At 38.1% G+C, this 18,622-nt stretch overlaps 1 pseudogene; it reads left to right on the top strand.

Moving 5' to 3' along the window:
• The first annotated feature begins 18,251 nt into the window (after positions 1-18,251).
• On the top strand, positions 18,252-18,362 carry LOC125476599 (annotated as a pseudogene).
• Positions 18,363-18,622: the final 260 nt, after the last annotated feature.

The following is an 18,622-nucleotide window of genomic DNA, read 5'->3' as shown; positions in this document are numbered from 1 at the left end:
TAGAAGGTAGGAAACCCCAAAGGAAAAGGAATAGAGGCGCCAGATTTTTAGGGTTCTAGAAACAAAGTGTTTTGTGGCACAAATTGACACTTCTAGAAGGATTTGGGGCGCCACCTTTGTAGGAGATAAGATAAGGTTCCTAGAATCATGATTTAAGTGCCATATTTGTAGGGAAAAAGGGATAAGGGTGCTGCACCTTCTTAGGGATAATGTTAGGGCTTCTAGAAAGCCTAAAAACTAAGGGGAGATGGATAAAACCCACGGCAAAGCTAGGATAGGGCATCTAAGGCTTCTAGAAACCCTCCAAGATAAGGTAAAGTGCATGGCATCCCTATAGGATTAGGATAAGGTGTCCTAAAGTGTTTAGGACTCCTCTTTGTGGCTGAAAACCTTGTGCATTAGGATTAGGAAAGCTAATCCTTCTTCATCTTGGAATTCTTCTCCTTCTTGGACTTGGAAAACTTCTTTGTTGCTGCAACTTGGGGCCATTGGGATTTAACTTTCCTACTTCAAGTAGGAAACCTTGTTTGAGTAGGAAACTTTGTTCTTCTAGGAATCCTAATTCAACTAGGAAACCCATTTTAACTAGGAATCCTAATTCAACTAGGAAACCATCTTCCATTAGGGACTTTCCTACTTCAACTAGGAAACCTTGCTCAAGTAGGAATCATCATCTTCAAGTCTTCAATTTCGTCCATCATCTTGGCTCCAAGCATATGATGTCCATTCCAAGCTCTAATTTGCTCCAAAAGGCTCCAAAATGCATCCTTTTGCATACTTTGCCCTTAAAACCTGAAAATACATAAAACTAGCTTAAAAGACTACTTTACTAAGGAAAAACACTATAAATGCACAAGAACAAGCTAAACTAAGGTGCATAAATATGCTCCTATCATACTACAATTGACAAAAAGAGGGTTTAATTTGTGCGCGTATAATTCTCGCATCAGGAACTTGTGGGGAATGCTTTGGGTTGTCGTATGCAATCATCCAATTCAATAACGTTAGGAAAATCTGAGGGTTAATTAGTGCAATTCACGGTTAATCTGGGGCGTTGAGAATTCATGGGTTATTGAAAAGCAATTGGAAATCGTTTTATATGCAAGTATAACATGTGTGGAGATGAACCCCTTAGCTAGCTTCCCATCCATTCATTTCCATCAAATTCGTTTTTACAATCTGTTCTAATTTAAAAAGTTTGTTTTGTTTTTAAATTCGTCCAAAACTAATTCCCCTTTACTTTGTTGAGTCATAGTAGTTAGAAATCACTTTAGTTTGTAGTTTTGAGTGTCTTAGGTCAAGTTAAAACCAATTTTCGTCCAAAGTTGTGTCTAGTGTTCAAAACTGCCCAGATTGTGTTTTTAAGGCAGTTTTGAGTGTTTTCTTGCTGTTTTGAGTCTTTTGGTTTGTTTTGGTGTTTTAAAGTTTAGTTTTGCATTCTTTGAGTCTAGTATAGTGTTTTATATTGTGTTTTTACGTTTTTGAGTCAAATCCAAGTGATTAACAATCCCTCCTAATCCCCGGTCCAGAACGATCCCTACTTACATTCTTCACTACAATTGATAAAAAGAGGGTTTAATTTGTGTGCGTATAATTCTCGCATCAAATCATTCAAACATGCAGCCACATTCCCTCCTAGCTGTCATGTTCCCCCCATTTCACCTATAAATAAGCATCCATTGCATTCATTCTCATTCACACCTCAATTTCAGTCACAAACACTTCCATTCCATTGTACATACCACCAACACTTCCCCCTTTGTGCCGTGAGTTTCCCTTACAATCCAAACACCATCCTTCCATTTCCACCACTCCCCAAACCATTCACACCATCAAACTATCCCTAGACCTTGTGCTACAACGAAGAGGAAGAGAAGAGTGCCTAAACGTTCATACAATTCAAGTTTGAGTTGTTGGAATGTTTAGGTGTTTCTTTGATTTCAATGTTTAAATTCAATTCTCTTTGTTTTGTACGAATGAGGAATGGAAGATAAGAGGGCCTAAACGTTCATACAATTCAAGTTTGAGTTGTTGGAATGTTTAGGTGTTTCTTTGATTCTCTTTGTTTTGTACCATGAGGAACTAAACCCCCCTTGGTTAGGGGGTGATTCGAATATATGTTTATGCTTGCATTTTGATTTGAATACTTCTAATTGCGTTTCATAAGTTGTGGATTCAATTTGTTTAACCGTTTGATTGATAACTTATTTATGTATGTTTATTGAGAGTGCACGCTTAATTTTCATGCATGAATATGACGCTAGAATATAAGTAAGTTTCACCTAATAGTTACGAACTTATATTCACAAGTAGTGGAGGTTGCTTATAAACAATCGCGTTAAACGAATTCTTGGCATAAGTTTCATGCAATCCATAGTAACGAATGCCTCGTCAACACTTATAATTTTCATAGAGCGTAATGATTCTTGCTTGTATCTCTATTATGCATTCATGTAGGGGACTTGTGGGGAATGTTTTGAATTGTCGTATGCGCTAACCCATCCAATTCAATAACGTTAGGAAGATTTGAAGGTTAATTAGTGCATCACGGTTAACTTGGGGTGTTGAGTTTCATGGTTTATTGAAATGCAATTGGAAATCATTTTATTATGCAAGTGTAACATATGTGAAGATGAACCCCTTAGCTAGCATTCATTCATTTCCCATCCATTCAATTCTATCACATTCATCTTTACATTCTGTCTAGTTTATTAATTTGTTTCATTATTTCAATTTTCGTCAAATCTAATTCCCCCTTTACTTTAATGTCCAATTTAGTTAGAAAGTGTTTTAGTTTGTGTTTATAACTGTTGTGATTCAATTTATTACATAAATTCGTCCAAATTCACCAAAGTGCTCAAAACTGCCCAGAAAGTGTTTTTAAGGCAGTTTTGAGTGTTTTGGGTGATGTTTGAGTCTTTTGGTTTGTTTTAATGTTTTAAGTGTTTAGTTTTACATTCTTTGAGTTAGTTTAGTGTTTTATATTGTGTTTTTACGTTCTTGAGTCAAGTTATTACTTAATTTCGTCCAAATTTGTGTTTGTGCTCAAATCTGCCCAGAAAGTGGTTTTTAGGCAGATTTGAGTGTGTTTGTGTTGTTTTGAGTCTTTTGGTTTGTTTTAGTGTTTTAAAGTTTAGTTTTGCATTCTTTGAGTCTAGTTTAGTGTTTTATATTGTTATTTTATGTTTTTGAGTCAAATCCAAGTGATTAACAATCCCTCCTAATCCCCGGTCTAGAACGATCCCTACTTACATACTTACTACAATTTGACAAAAAGAGGGTTTAATTTATGCGCGTATAATTCTCGCATCACTTAACACTTCACATCTTTTCTGGAATGTTTTTACTTCATTTGCCTTCCCATTGATCCAAATTCCCACTTGGCTGCACACTAACACCAAATAATGTAAAATGCAACTAGTTTAATCCAAAACAATCACAAAGACGCCAAATAAGGAAGATATAAATGCATGCAAAATGTGACTTATCAAATACCCCCAAACCTGGTTTTTGCTAGTCCTCGAGCAAACTTAAAACTAAAACACACCAACACAAACATCTAACTAAACCACTTTCGCTGGCTAAACGATTGCACTGAGCATGTGCAACAAGCCTTTGAACCCCTAGGTGTCCCTAGTTGGAGGAGTTGTGTCTCCTGAGGGTTTACAGTGATGACACCCACAAACATCTACAAATACTGCAAACAATTTGGCTAATACATGCTTTAAACAAACTAATAAGAACCAATGAAGATTTTGTCATTCATTCAACTCAAAAGATTGCCACTTCAAAGAATCGTATCAATTGTCACGTATAAAGATATTTCTCCATATCTTACAACTTCAAAGTCACCATACCCAAATGTTTAAGATAGAATTCGCCTCAACTCTACTCCTCACAGCTTCCACTCAAGTTCTCACTCAGATCATAAGGTTTAGTCTCTCAACAACATATATGAGTGAAATTATGTAAAGGGAATCAAAATTCTCACATATGAAATCTGAAATGGAAGCACAGTTTCTGAGTAGATCTCATGAAATGAATCAAATGCTAAGAATATAGAAATACACACACTTATCATCACCCATGAATACATCCTCAATGATCAGTTAGGTCTTTCTCAAGGTTGTAATGCAAGGCTTAGGGTATAGGTTATGAAAGACTTGATACGAAATACTAGAGTTTGGGGCATACCAAAGTGTCTTTAAGGCTCTTCACTGGCATTTGTCTTCTTTTGTTTTTGGCGTCCAGGCCCTATGCTTTATAATGAGGCGATTTGGAATTTGTACCCACAATCTTGTCTTCTTTTGTCTTCTTTTTTTTTTAGAAACATTTTCAACATAGGTGCCCTCGGTACACGCCACAATCTTGCTCTATAACTCAATCTGCCCTTAGTCTTCATCACATTGGTATTCCCCAAACTATAAGGTATGGCTTGTAATGGGCTAGAATGGGTAGATTATAGTGTGGGTGATGAAAGAGTTAGGCTAAAGTGTTTGGCTGCAACAAGGGTGAATGGAGCACACAAATGGGTAGGATTTAAGCCTTTTAGTAGTTAAACATGCATAGCCTAACATCATCTCATTAAGTTCATTCATGAATGATACTAAATACATGGTATCTGCAAAGGAGAATGATTCTTAGCATCCAAACGAAATAGAAGTAATGAGATCATTTAAAGTGAAATTGAAAGAAAAAGATAGGAGTAGAAACACTTTAAACCCTCTCAAAGAAGCAATTAGGCTCAAAATAACTCACTAGGGTAGTCTCCACGATTCTTCTTCCAGAATTTGAGTATGGTACCTCCATGATCATAATTTCAAGAGTTAAAGCTTTATACATGACAACAAGATGCAACACTTTTTCATAGCAACCCAATCGTTTGTTTTCAACATAGCCCTCATATACATTCATATTAGTAAGCAAAACACCTTTAACCAAAACGAACACATAAAACAAACACAAAACACAAACCTTCCATCCCACACCCCCAAACCTAACCTAAGCATTGTCCTCGATGCTTAAAATTGTATGCAAAGTAAATAGGCAAAGAATATGGAATGGAAATAACATAAACACAAAATAAGGAAAGAACACAAACCACACTAGGTTGCCTCCTAGCAAGCGCTTTATTTAATGTCTAGGCAAGACATGGTAGCTTGTTCATGGTGTTATAAACTCAAGAAAATCTACAACTTGATACACTGGCTCTTCCTCCACTTTCTCCAAGTACGGTTTCAATCGCTGCCCATTGACTTTAAAAGAGGTGCCATTCTTCATGTTCTCTATCTCCACAGCTCCGTGGGGAAATGTTTGTAACACTTTGAATGGTCCCACCCACCTAGACTTCAATTTACCTGGAAAAAGTCTCAAACGTGAGTCATACAAAAGTACTTTCATACCTTGGTGAAACTCCTTCCTTAGGATGGCCTTGTCATGATAGAGCTTAGTCCGTTCCTTGTAGATTTTGGCATTCTCATATGCCTCATTTCTAAGTTCTTCCAACTCATTAAGTTGGAGTTTCCTTGCTATTCCAGCATCCTTGTAATCAAAGTTGAACTTCTTGATGGCCTAATATGCACGGTGTTCAAGTTCCATTGGCAAATGACAAGCTTTCCCAAACACAAGGCGATAAGGACTCATGCCAATGGGGGTCTTGTATGCTGTTCTATATGCCCATAGTGCATCATTTAACCTCAATGACCAATCCTTCCTTGTAGGGCTCACAGTCTTCATCAAGATGTTCTTGATCTCCCTATTGCTAATCTCCACTTGTCCCGAGGTTTGAGGATGGTACGGGGTTGCCACTTTGTGGTTGATGTTGTACTTCTTCATCAAGGATTCAAAGGGTTTGTTGCAAAAATGGCTGCCACCATCACTAATAATAGCTCTTGGGGTTCCAAACCTACAAAAAATCATATCCTTAAGAAAATTCAACACAACCTTATGATCATTAGTTCTTGTAGCAATGGCTTCAACCCATTTGGATACGTAATCCACTGCCACTAATATGTATAAGTAGCCAAAAGAGGATGGAAATGGTCCCATAAAATCGATTCCCCAAACATCAAAGAGCTCCACCACCAAAATGTTGTTCAATGGCATCTTATTTCTTCGGGTAATGTTCCCCATTTTCTGGCACCTATCACACTTAGAACAAAAATCAAAAGCATCTTTGAATAAAGTAGGCCAAAAGAAACCAGATTGTAAAACCTTTAGAGATGTCTTTTTGGCACCAAAATGTCCTCCACATGCTAATGTATGGCTAAATGTTAGAATGCTTTGTTGCTCACTCTCTGGGACACATCTCCTAATGATTTGATCAGGGCAATATTTAAACAAATATGGTTCGTCCCAAACGTAGTGCTTTACCATGGCAAGGAACTTCTTTCTTTCCTGAAAAGAAAGGTCATTTCTCATTATACCACAAGCAAGATAATTAACAAAATCCGCATACCATGGTTCTTGTTCTTGAACAACAAGGAGTTGTTCATCTGGAAATGATTCATTTAGGGGCAAAGGTTGTCCAACTCCATGGTTTTCATTAAGCCTGGACAAATGGTCAGCCACAACATTATCACTGCCCTTCTTATCTCGAATTTCCAAGTCAAACTCTTGTAGTAAGAGTATCCATCTAATCAAGCGTGGTTTAGCATCCTTCTTTGTCATTAAGTACCTAAGGGCTGCATGATCAGAAAACACAATAACTTTAGATCCCACAAGATATGACCTAAACTTTTCTAAGGCAAAAACATCAGCAAGCAACTCATTTTCAGTTGTGGAATAGTTAAGTTGGGCATCATGCAGAGTCCTGCTTGCATAGTAGATCACATGTGGAAGCTTGTTCACCCTTTGCCCTAAAACTGCACCAATAGCATAGTCAGAGGCATCACACATCAATTCAAAAGGTAAAGACCAATCTGGTGCCATAATAATAGGGGCTGAGGTTAGTTCATATTTCAAAGTATTGAATGCATCCATACAAGCTTTATCAAAATGAAATGCAACATCTTTAGCTAACAGATTGCATAATGGACGAGTGATCATTGAAAAGTTCTTAATGAAACGACGATAAAAACCCGCATGTCCCAAAAAACTTCTTACTCCCTTCACAGTGGTGGGGGCTACCATATTGGTGATGACGTCAATTTTGGCTTTGTCCACTTCCATTCCTTTTGCTAGAGATTACATGTCCTAACACAATTCCTTGTTTCACCATAAATTGGCACTTTTCCCAATTGAGAACCAAATTTGTTTCCTGACATCTTTGAAGTACTAAGGAGAGATGGTTAAGACATTCATCAAAAGAGGAACCAAACACTGAGAAGTCATCCATAAATACCTCAATGAATCTTTCTACCATATCAGAAAAGATGGCCAACATGCATCTTTGGAATGTTGCTGGAGCATTGCAAAGTCCAAAAGGCATTCTCCTATATGCAAATGTGCCAAAGGGGCAAGTAAAGGTTGTTTTCTCTTGATCCTCCGGAGCGATTGCAATTTGATTGTAACCTGAGTATCCATCTAGAAAACAATAATGTGAGTAACCTGCCAATCTTTCAAGCATTTGATCTATGAAAGGCATAGGAAAGTAATCTTTTCTAGTGCTAGAATTCAACTTCCTGTAATCGGTGCAAACACGCCAACTGGCCGTGGGCTTTGTGGGCACAAGCTCATTGTTGTCATTCCTCATTACTGTGATTCCCACCTTCTTAGGTACCACTTGAATAGCACTCACCCATTTGCTATCAGAAATGGGATATATGATCCCCACATCTAACAATTTCAACACCTCATTCCTCACCACTTCCTTCATGTGTGGATTGAGCCTTCTTTGTGGTTCACGAGTTGACTTGGCTCTTTCCTCTAAAAGAATCTTATGCATGCACATGGTAGGGCTTATTCCCTTGATATCTGCAATAGACCAACCAAAAACCGATTTGAACTCTTTTAACACCCTAATTAGTTTATCTTCTTCATTTGGGGTGAGGTCAGAAGCTATGATAACTGGAAGAGTTTCAACTTCAGCTAGATATGCATATTTTAGATGTGGTGGAAGTGGTTTAAGTTCAAGTTTTGGTGCCTTAATAGTGGAAGGAGTTAGATGTAACGTTGATGATTCTAAAGGCTCTAAAAGAGGGGAAACATTCAAAGGATACGGTGCCAATGCTTCCAAGGCAGCTACCTCTTCTATGAGTGCATCTTCTTCATCAAACTCATCTTGAGAGTGACTCAAAACAGTTTGTAAAGGATCATTAGATTGTGCCTGCAAGAACTTAGATAAAACAAGTGAATCAAGCACATCAATGGCATAACAATCAAGAGATGAAGAAGGATGAGAAAGAGATTCAAACACTTTGAATTGAACTGTCTCTCCTAACACTGTCATAGTGAGGAGTCCATTTTGCACATCAATGATGGTCTTGGCCGTGGCCATGAAAGGTCTCCCAAGCAATATAGGCAACTCTCGGTCATGTATAGGAGCTTCTTCCATGTCCAACACTACAAAATCTGCAGGCAAGATTAGTTTATCAACTTGAACTAGAATATCTTCTACTATACCTCTTGGATATTTCACGGATCTGTCTGCAAGTTGTAATGAAATGGTGGTGGCTTTCAAATCTCCCAAACCTAGTTGAAGGTACACTGAATAAGGCATTAAGTTGATGCTAGCACCCAAATCAAGCATCGCCTTCTCTACTTTCTTGTCCCCTATGGTGATGTTGATAGAGAAACTTCCTGGATCCTTGAGCTTTGGTGGAAGTTTTCTTTGTAAAACTGCACTCACATTCTCGGACACCATTACCTTCTCATGTGGTCCATACTTCCTTTTGTAGATGTTTAACTCCTTGAAGAACTTCCCATATGCCGGCTGATAGGAGCATATTCATGCGACTTAAATGGCTTGTTCTCGTGCATTTACGTTATGTTTCTTTAGTTATTTTAGTACTTTAAGCTATTTTCGTGTGTTTGTAGGTTCTAAGGGCAAAGTATGCAAAAGGATGCCTTTTGGAGCCTTTTGGAGCAAATTAGAGATTGGAATGGATATCATATGCTTGGAGCCAAGAGGATGGACGAAATTGAAGGATTCCTAATCCATTGCAGCCACATGCACATTCAATCATTCACACCAACACCTTGCACATGCTTTCCCATTTCATTATTCATTCACTTTGCAGCCACCATTCCCCCTTTAATCCACATGCTCTCCCATTTCAATTGCATTTTCACTCACCACAAACAAGTCACATGCATTCATCAACATATCTAGCTGTCATTCACATGCATTTCATTCATCATTTCCAACCCACATGCACCCTTTAATCACCTTCATTGCAGCCACATTCCACATGCATTTGCACATGCATTCACTTAACCTAGCTGTCAAAGCACATGCACTCCCTTTCTTTAATCCATTGCAGCCACCATTCACCTCTTTCTCCCAAAACATTGCACATGCATTCATCATCATAACCTAGCTGTCATGTTCCCCCCATTTCACCTATAAATAAGCATCCATTGCATTCATTCTCATTAACATCCATTCACCACAGAAATAAGGCCTTTGTGCCAGAAATTCACCCATTCCACAAACACTTCCATTCCATTGTACATACCACCAACACTTCCCCCTTTGTGCCATGAGATTCCCTATTAATCCAAACACCACTCCCCAAACCATTCACACCACCAAACCTCACCTTAGACCTTGTGCTACAACAACGAGGAAGAGAAGAGTGCCTAAACGTTCATACAATTCAAGTTTGAGTTGTTGGAATGTTTAGGTGTTTCTTTGATTTCAATGTTCAATTTCAATTCTCTTTGTTTTGTACGTATGAGGAATGGATGAGAAGAGTGCCTAAACGTTCATACAATTCAAGTTTGAGTTGTTGGAATGTTTAGGTGTTTCTTTGATTTCAAAGTTATGAGGAAATAAACCCCCCTTGGTTAGGGGGTGATTCGAATTATATGTTTATGCTTTCATTTTGATTTGATTACTTCTAATTGCGTTTCATAAGTTGTGATTTCAATTTGTTTAACCGTTTGATTGATAACTTATTTATGTATGTTTATTGAGAGTGCACGCTTAATTTTCATGCATGAATATGACGCTAGAATATAAGTGAGTTTCACCTAATAGTTACGAACTTATATTCACAAGTAGTGGAGGTTGCTTATAAACAATCGCGTTAAACGAATTCTTGGCATAAGTTTCATGCAATCCATAGTAACGAATGCCTCGTCAACACTTATAATTTTCATAGAGCGTAATGATTCTTGCTTGTACCTCTTCTATGCATTCATGTTGAGGACTTGTGGGGAATGTTTTGAATTGTCGCATGCATCATCCAATTCAATAACGTTAGGAAGATTTGAAGGTTAATTAGTGCATCACGGTTAACTTGGGGTGTTGAGAATTCATGGTTTATTGAAATACAATTGGAAATCATTTTATTATGCAAGTATAACATGTATGGAGATGAACCCCTTAACTAGGTTCCCATCCATTCAATTCCATCAATTTCATATTTACATTCTGTTTTAAATTGTAATCTGTGCATTTTATTTAATTTTCGTATAAACCTAAATCCCCCTTTGCTTTATTGTCCAATTTAGTTAGAAAGTGTCTTAGTTTATGTTTCTAAGTGTTTTGATTCATTTTATTTCCCAAATTCGTCCAAATTCACCAAAGTGCTCAAAACTGCCCAGAAAGTGATTTTAAGGCAGTTTTGAGTGTTTTGGGTGATGTTTGAGTCTTTTGGTTTGTTTTAGTGTTTTAAAGTTTAGTTTTGCATTCTTTGAGTCTAGTATAGTGTTTTATATTGTTATTTTACGTTTTTGAGTCAAATCCAAGTGATTAACAATCCCTCCTAATCCCCGGTCCAGAACGATCCCTACTTACATACATACTACAATCGACAAAAAGAGGGTTTAATTTGTGTGCGTATAAATCTCGCATCAAATTTTGGCGCCGTTGCCGGGGATTAGAAAATTTGCCAATTCCTTGGATTGTTCGTTTTTATTATGTATTTTAGTTTTAGTTTCTGATTTGTGTTTTGTTTCTTGTTCTAGGTACTAGTTTATGACTCGGAGTTCTCATCCGATTCGTGAACATATCCTGGAGTGATTGGGTTCTTCGTCCGGCTGCAAGACGTAAAAGAAAGCGCTACTTGGGAGGCAACCCAATGCACTAAATAAAACAAAGCATGTTCATAAAAAAAAAAAAAAAAAAAAAAAAAGAAAAAAAAAAAAAAAAAAAGGGATACTAAACATGGAGAAAGATGGAGCTTCACAAAGGTTGTTTACGTGAAGCCCCACTACGAGGCGTCGGAGCGGAAGGCATAGAAGCGGGAGGCATCGGAGCGGAAGCCATCGGAGCGGAAGCCATCGGAGCTAGAGCATTCCAGGCCTCAATACTTGGCCAAGCGCTGGACGAGCCAGGAAAAATGTGCCTCTGGAAGTAAGCCGCAAGCCTTTGACGGTCACTTTGACGGTCACTTTGCATACGACCATTGGATTCTTGCAGCTCATCCAGCTTCCTCTTCATGCCCGTCGAATAGTTGTTTGCAAGCACATGCAAACTTCTATTCTCGTACTTAAGCAGTTTGATCTCTTGCTTAAGATTTTCCACCTCTGCCATCAATGATTCCACCTGACGGGAGCGGGCAAGCAGGCGTTGGCCCATGTTGGACACAGAACTCGCACACTGAACACTAAGTGCGAGGGACTCTTGAACGGCCAACTCATCGGATCGTCCTGACAGCAGCCTACTATCTTTTGGAGTAAGGAGGTTTCTAGCTACTATTGTAGCTGTTGTGGCGTCCTGCATCACGGAGTCTTCACCTGTAAGAAGACCGTTAGAAGATAAAAAAGAAGGACGCCATACATTACCTTGACGGGGCGCAACTGGATCGCTGCTGAGACTCAAATCTAAGCTAAGGTTCGATGGGTTTGCCATTTTTCAAAAGTGTTCAAAGAGATGGGGTGGATGGAGAGAATTCTCAAAGGGCCGGAGTCGATTTTCAAAGAATGGGAATTCTTCAGAGTGTGTTTGTTGCGGTGATCAATACATCTATAAGAAGCCAAGGCGACGCGTCCACCGATTCAAAAAGCCGGAATTTCCGGCGTAAGTTAAGCGACGCGTTCTCGGCTTTTCAGAAACGTGTTCAACTTTGTCAAAAGTTCACGTGGAGGTCATCATCGTAGCTACACTTTTGCCGACAAGCGTAAATTTCGGCGACGCTTTCTCTGCTTTTCAGAAAACGCGTGCGACTTTGTCAAAAGAGCTCTGACAGAGCCGCGTACGCACTACTACGTGTCATTCAGAAATCGAAGGGGCGTCGTGCAGAAATCGAAGAGGCGTCCGTTCAGAAATCGAAGAGACGTTTGTCGACACGGGTAAAAGAACAATACCACCACTTGATATTATCTCTATATATGTCGACCTTCGTTTTTTATGGCAAGACAAACATGAAGAAAATGCACAACTCTTCCTCACCTCTGAGGTCGCACTCCCAGCAAAGCCTTTCGAAATACTCAATTCTTCCTTCTTCCCCAATGATCATACCAGATGCCTGGAGTACATATGACCCAGGAGGAAACAGCACAACAAATACATGTGCTGATTCATTCACCGCTTCTTCAAAAGCAAAGGTATCTCATATCATCAAGGTCTAAAGCAAAAGTATCTCATATCATGCTCTTTCCCTATCTTTTCCTTTGCCCTTGTTATTACTCGCATGGCAAAGTAAACAAAAGCAATCAGAGGCACTTGGAGTCAGTCTTCTGTTCTGGAACCGACTGCCTGGAATCCATTCCTGATTGCTTACCTAGAGTTGCTCTCGAGTAGTCATCTTCAACGGTTGACACACTTCCGAAGAAGGGACCACTTCTGCAAGGGGAGCAAGCAAGGCAAGTGAAAATGATACATTGAAGCATGTGGAGACAAACGTAGGCTGAGTTATCCTCCAACCCTTTTCAATACGAATTGGAAAGATTGAACAAAGAAACAGACCAAAGGAGTAAGCTCAGACCTTCGGGGGAGACCAAAAGAAGCCTGCTGCCCAGTTCAAGAGTAGCACAAAGGAAAATCAACGATGGGAGCAGTGCAGTTCAAGAGTAAGCCTGTGGAATCACCATGATCAAAGCCTCAATACAATCAACAAGGAGAAGATGGAATTTACATTCCACAACCAGATTTGCGTCTCTAAACTCTTCTCTTTGTTAATTACATTCTGCCATGTTTAGTATGTTTAAATGCTTTTTGTGTGTTTACTTATGTTTTGTGTGAATCTATGCTTAAAACATTGAGGACAATGTTTGATTTAAGTGTGGGGGGGTAACTAATGTTGTTGATACAAATTCGTGAGATTTTATCACCCATAACTTCAAATGTTGTTCCTTACTGTTTTAAGGTGTTTTTAAGTTGTTTTAGAGTGTTTTATTATGTTTTGTTTTTATAACTCCGAAAATCACATAAAAATTTGAAAAATATGTTTTGAAAAGCCTAAAAAGAGTGTTTTGAGTCGTTTTTGTGTGTTTGTGTCTTAGGGTACCTTCCAACACAATGATGAGGATTTAGTTTTAAATTACATGACTATTATAGAATGTTGTAAACATGACTGGAAGATGATTTATGCTTTGGTTTATGCTTGGTTATGGTTATAGCTTATGAATTCGCATGTAATTACAAAGAGAAAATCTGTTTTTGTAACATGCTTGAAGGAAGGAACTCAAACAAAAGCTACATCCTTGTGAGACTTGAGCCTATAACGTTCTTTGGAGAGTATAAATCTGTGATTTCCTGTTGTCTAAAGTCGTTGCATGATCTCATCATTCTTTGCTTGGTTGCTACTTGGAATGCATTTCATTATAGTTCCAAATACTAGAACTCATGCCCAATTCATTCAAAGCATGATATTGTTTGCATAACATACAATAAGATGAAGTTGTTAGTCAAGCCAAAGCCAAAAAGCCTATCCCTTTTCATATTTCTTATTTGTTGTAAGTTTTAACCCTTTTGAGCCTTTTCAAGCTTATTTTCTTTGTTAACCCCTTGTTCTTAAAGGATAGTGAAGCATGACTTAGAATGAACTCCTTTTGATCAATATACTGCAGAAAATAAGTGTGGGGGAAGATAATAGGGCACGGCCAAAGAATGAAATAAAGAAAAAATTGTTGAAAAGAAAGAAAAAAAGAGTTGAAAAAAATAAGTGAGAATGATCTCACAAGCATTGGTTATTGAAGGAAGGGTCCAAAAGAGTGAATTTGACCCTAGTTGTTGCATGAATCTTCCCTTGTGTTTAAAAGTTGATTTCTGCCATTAAAAGTGAGTTTAAGTGTCAATTTCATCACTTCGCTTCCTATTACTTTAAGAACCTTTGTTTTACTTTACCTTTCTTTGTTAAACCATTACCCTTAGCCCCGTTACAACCCTCAACTTCTATCTTGATGTTATGTATTCAATATGTAGAGTTTGAATTTGGTATGAGCTTATGGAATCACTGGTTCTCGTTCTAAGTAGTAGCTTTCCATTCATGAGATCATATTCATGTCATTGTCGTAAATCCAGAAAATGCTTTCTTTGATATAACATATGTGAGTGTTAGAATTCATATTTACATCAATCTTCTCACATATACCTAGTGTAGGGTGTGAAGTTAGAGAATCTGTGTGAAAATAGAGTGCATTCTAGTGAGGAATTGAGGAAATTCTCTAAGGCATGTTACTACAATCCAAATGTGTTTTAATTGATTAAATGCGAACTTGTGAATGGTGACTATGATTAAGTGTTTGTTGAAGTGTAAAGAAAGCTAAATGTTGTGGGAATGATGTTCTATATTGTGTCATGTTCATTTGAAATTCCTGAGATTCATGTTGGAAGGTTTAGATTGTGTTTTGTTTTGTTTTTGGTTTCTTTTGTTTTGTTTTGCTCGAGGACTAGCAAAAGATAAGTGTGGGGGTATTTGATAGGAGCATATTCATGCGACTTAAATGGCTTGTTCTCGTGCATTTACGTTATGTTTCTTTAGTTATTTTAGTACTTTAAGCTATTTTCGTGTGTTTGTAGGTTCTAAGGGCAAAGTATGCAAAAGGATGCCTTTTGGAGCCTTTTGGAGCAAATTAGAGATTGGAATGGATATCATATGCTTGGAGCCAAGAGGATGGACGAAATTGAAGGATTCCTAATCCATTGCAGCCACATGCACATTCAATCATTCACACCAACACCTTGCACATGCTTTCCCATTTCATTATTCATTCACTTTGCAGCCACCATTCCCCCTTTAATCCACATGCTCTCCCATTTCAATTGCATTTTCACTCACCACAAACAAGTCACATGCATTCATCAACATATCTAGCTGTCATTCACATGCATTTCATTCATCATTTCCAACCCACATGCACCCTTTAATCACCTTCATTGCAGCCACATTCCACATGCATTTGCACATGCATTCACTTAACCTAGCTGTCAAAGCACATGCACTCCCTTTCTTTAATCCATTGCAGCCACCATTCACCTCTTTCTCCCAAAACATTGCACATGCATTCATCATCATAACCTAGCTGTCATGTTCCCCCCATTTCACCTATAAATAAGCATCCATTGCATTCATTCTCATTAACATCCATTCACCACAGAAATAAGGCCTTTGTGCCAGAAATTCACCCATTCCACAAACACTTCCATTCCATTGTACATACCACCAACACTTCCCCCTTTGTGCCATGAGATTCCCTATTAATCCAAACACCACTCCCCAAACCATTCACACCACCAAACCTCACCTTAGACCTTGTGCTACAACAACGAGGAAGAGAAGAGTGCCTAAACGTTCATACAATTCAAGTTTGAGTTGTTGGAATGTTTAGGTGTTTCTTTGATTTCAATGTTCAATTTCAATTCTCTTTGTTTTGTACGTATGAGGAATGGATGAGAAGAGTGCCTAAACGTTCATACAATTCAAGTTTGAGTTGTTGGAATGTTTAGGTGTTTCTTTGATTTCAAAGTTATGAGGAAATAAACCCCCCTTGGTTAGGGGGTGATTCGAATTATATGTTTATGCTTTCATTTTGATTTGATTACTTCTAATTGCGTTTCATAAGTTGTGATTTCAATTTGTTTAACCGTTTGATTGATAACTTATTTATGTATGTTTATTGAGAGTGCACGCTTAATTTTCATGCATGAATATGACGCTAGAATATAAGTGAGTTTCACCTAATAGTTACGAACTTATATTCACAAGTAGTGGAGGTTGCTTATAAACAATCGCGTTAAACGAATTCTTGGCATAAGTTTCATGCAATCCATAGTAACGAATGCCTCGTCAACACTTATAATTTTCATAGAGCGTAATGATTCTTGCTTGTACCTCTTCTATGCATTCATGTTGAGGACTTGTGGGGAATGTTTTGAATTGTCGCATGCATCATCCAATTCAATAACGTTAGGAAGATTTGAAGGTTAATTAGTGCATCACGGTTAACTTGGGGTGTTGAGAATTCATGGTTTATTGAAATACAATTGGAAATCATTTTATTATGCAAGTATAACATGTATGGAGATGAACCCCTTAACTAGGTTCCCATCCATTCAATTCCATCAATTTCATATTTACATTCTGTTTTAAATTGTAATCTGTGCATTTTATTTAATTTTCGTATAAACCTAAATCCCCCTTTGCTTTATTGTCCAATTTAGTTAGAAAGTGTCTTAGTTTATGTTTCTAAGTGTTTTGATTCATTTTATTTCCCAAATTCGTCCAAATTCACCAAAGTGCTCAAAACTGCCCAGAAAGTGATTTTAAGGCAGTTTTGAGTGTTTTGGGTGATGTTTGAGTCTTTTGGTTTGTTTTAGTGTTTTAAAGTGTTAGATTAGTTAGAAATACATTTAGTTTGTGTTTTTAAGAGTCTTGAGTCAAGTTACAACTTAATTTCGTCCAAATTCACCAAAGTGCTCAAAACTGCCCAGAAAGTGATTTTAAGGCAGTTTTGAGTGTTTTGGGTGATGTTTGAGTCTTTTGGTTTGTTTTAGTGTTTTAAAGTTTAGTTTTGCATTCTTTGAGTCTAGTATAGTGTTTTATATTGTTATTTTACGTTTTTGAGTCAAATCCAAGTGATTAACAATCCCTCCTAATCCCCGGTCCAGAACGATCCCTACTTACATACATACTACAATCGACAAAAAGAGGGTTTAATTTGTGTGCGTATAAATCTCGCATCACCGGCATGTTCCTAATGACATCAAGCAAAGGTAAGTTAACATTCACTTTGCTTAGTATATCAAAAATTTCCTTAAATGACTTATCCTGCTTGCTCTTGGCAAGTCTTCCAGGGAATGGTATTGGTGGAGTGTATGGTTTCTCGGCCTTGTGAAGATTTAGTGCTTCAAATGAGGAAGTAGCATGGCTTGGTTCCTCCTTTGGTTTCTCATTTTCTCTTGAGTAACCCCTGCATTCACATGATCAGATTCATTAGTAACTTCATTGCCAACTCTATTATCAATAATCTTACCACTTCTAAGTGTAGTGATTGCTTTGGCTTGCTCTTGGTTCCTTTGGAGTATCACGGGTTGGCTTGGAAACTTTCCAACCTCTCTTTGGTTCAAGGCATCTGCAATCTGCCCCAATTGTGTCTCCATTTTGGTTAGAGCCGCCGATTGTTGTTGGAGAGTGCTATTTGTGGAATGTTGGAATTGCAAGGTGTTTTGGGCTAACAACTTAACCGTATCCTCTAGATTAGTGGCAGGTTTTGGTTGGAAATTTTGGAATTGATTGTTGTTCTTCCATGAGAGGTTGGGATGATCTCTCCAACTTGAGTTATATGTATTGGAATACACATCATTCCTTGGCCTTTGATTGTAAGAATTCATGAGGTTCACTTGCTCTTGAACATACTCGGGATAAGCTTCCCTAGATGGACATTGATGAGTAGGGTGGCTTGGTATGTTGCAAATGGCACACACTTCATTTGCTTTTGGCACCATGTTGAGCACGGATTCAATCTTCGTTTCTAGGTTAGCTACCTGCAACAAAAGATCATGATTAGAGCTTGTTGCATAGACTCCAACTTTCTTACCCCTTAAATCTTTGTGTTGAGCATTAGACCCCAACATCTCATAAATGTTATATGACTCTTGGGCATTCTTTTTCTTCAATGCTCCACCTGCTGCATTATCAACAGTTGATTGACATGTTTGGGTTAGTCCATCATAGAAAATTTGCATTTGTAAGTGAAAAGGTAACCCATGGTGTGGACATTGCAGCAAAAGGCCTTTAAAGCACTCCCAACACTCATTGAAAGGTTCTCCATCATCTTGTTTGAAGTTGAAGATTTGTCCCCTTAATGTGGCTGTCTTTTGAGTGGAAAAGAACTTCTCCAAGAACTTCTTAGCCACAGCATCCCATGTAGTGAGGGAACCTGGTGTTAGAGTCATCAACCAACTCTTGGCCTTATCTTTCAAGGTGTAAGGAAACACTCTTGATAGGAGCATATTCATGCGACTTAAATGGCTTGTTCTCGTGCAGTTACGTTATGTTTCCTTAGTTATTTTAGTACTTTAAGCTATTTTCGTGTGTTTGTAGGTCCAAAGGGCTAAAGGAGCAAAAAGATG

Source organism: the organism of the source record quoted next, unplaced genomic scaffold, assembly GCF_019419815.1.
Source record: "Pyrus x bretschneideri cultivar Hongxiangsu unplaced genomic scaffold, Pyrus_bretschneideri_v1 Contig199, whole genome shotgun sequence".
In the NCBI taxonomy this organism is placed as follows: domain Eukaryota; kingdom Viridiplantae; phylum Streptophyta; class Magnoliopsida; order Rosales; family Rosaceae; genus Pyrus; species Pyrus x bretschneideri.
This window is presented reverse-complemented; position numbering and strand designations above follow the sequence as displayed.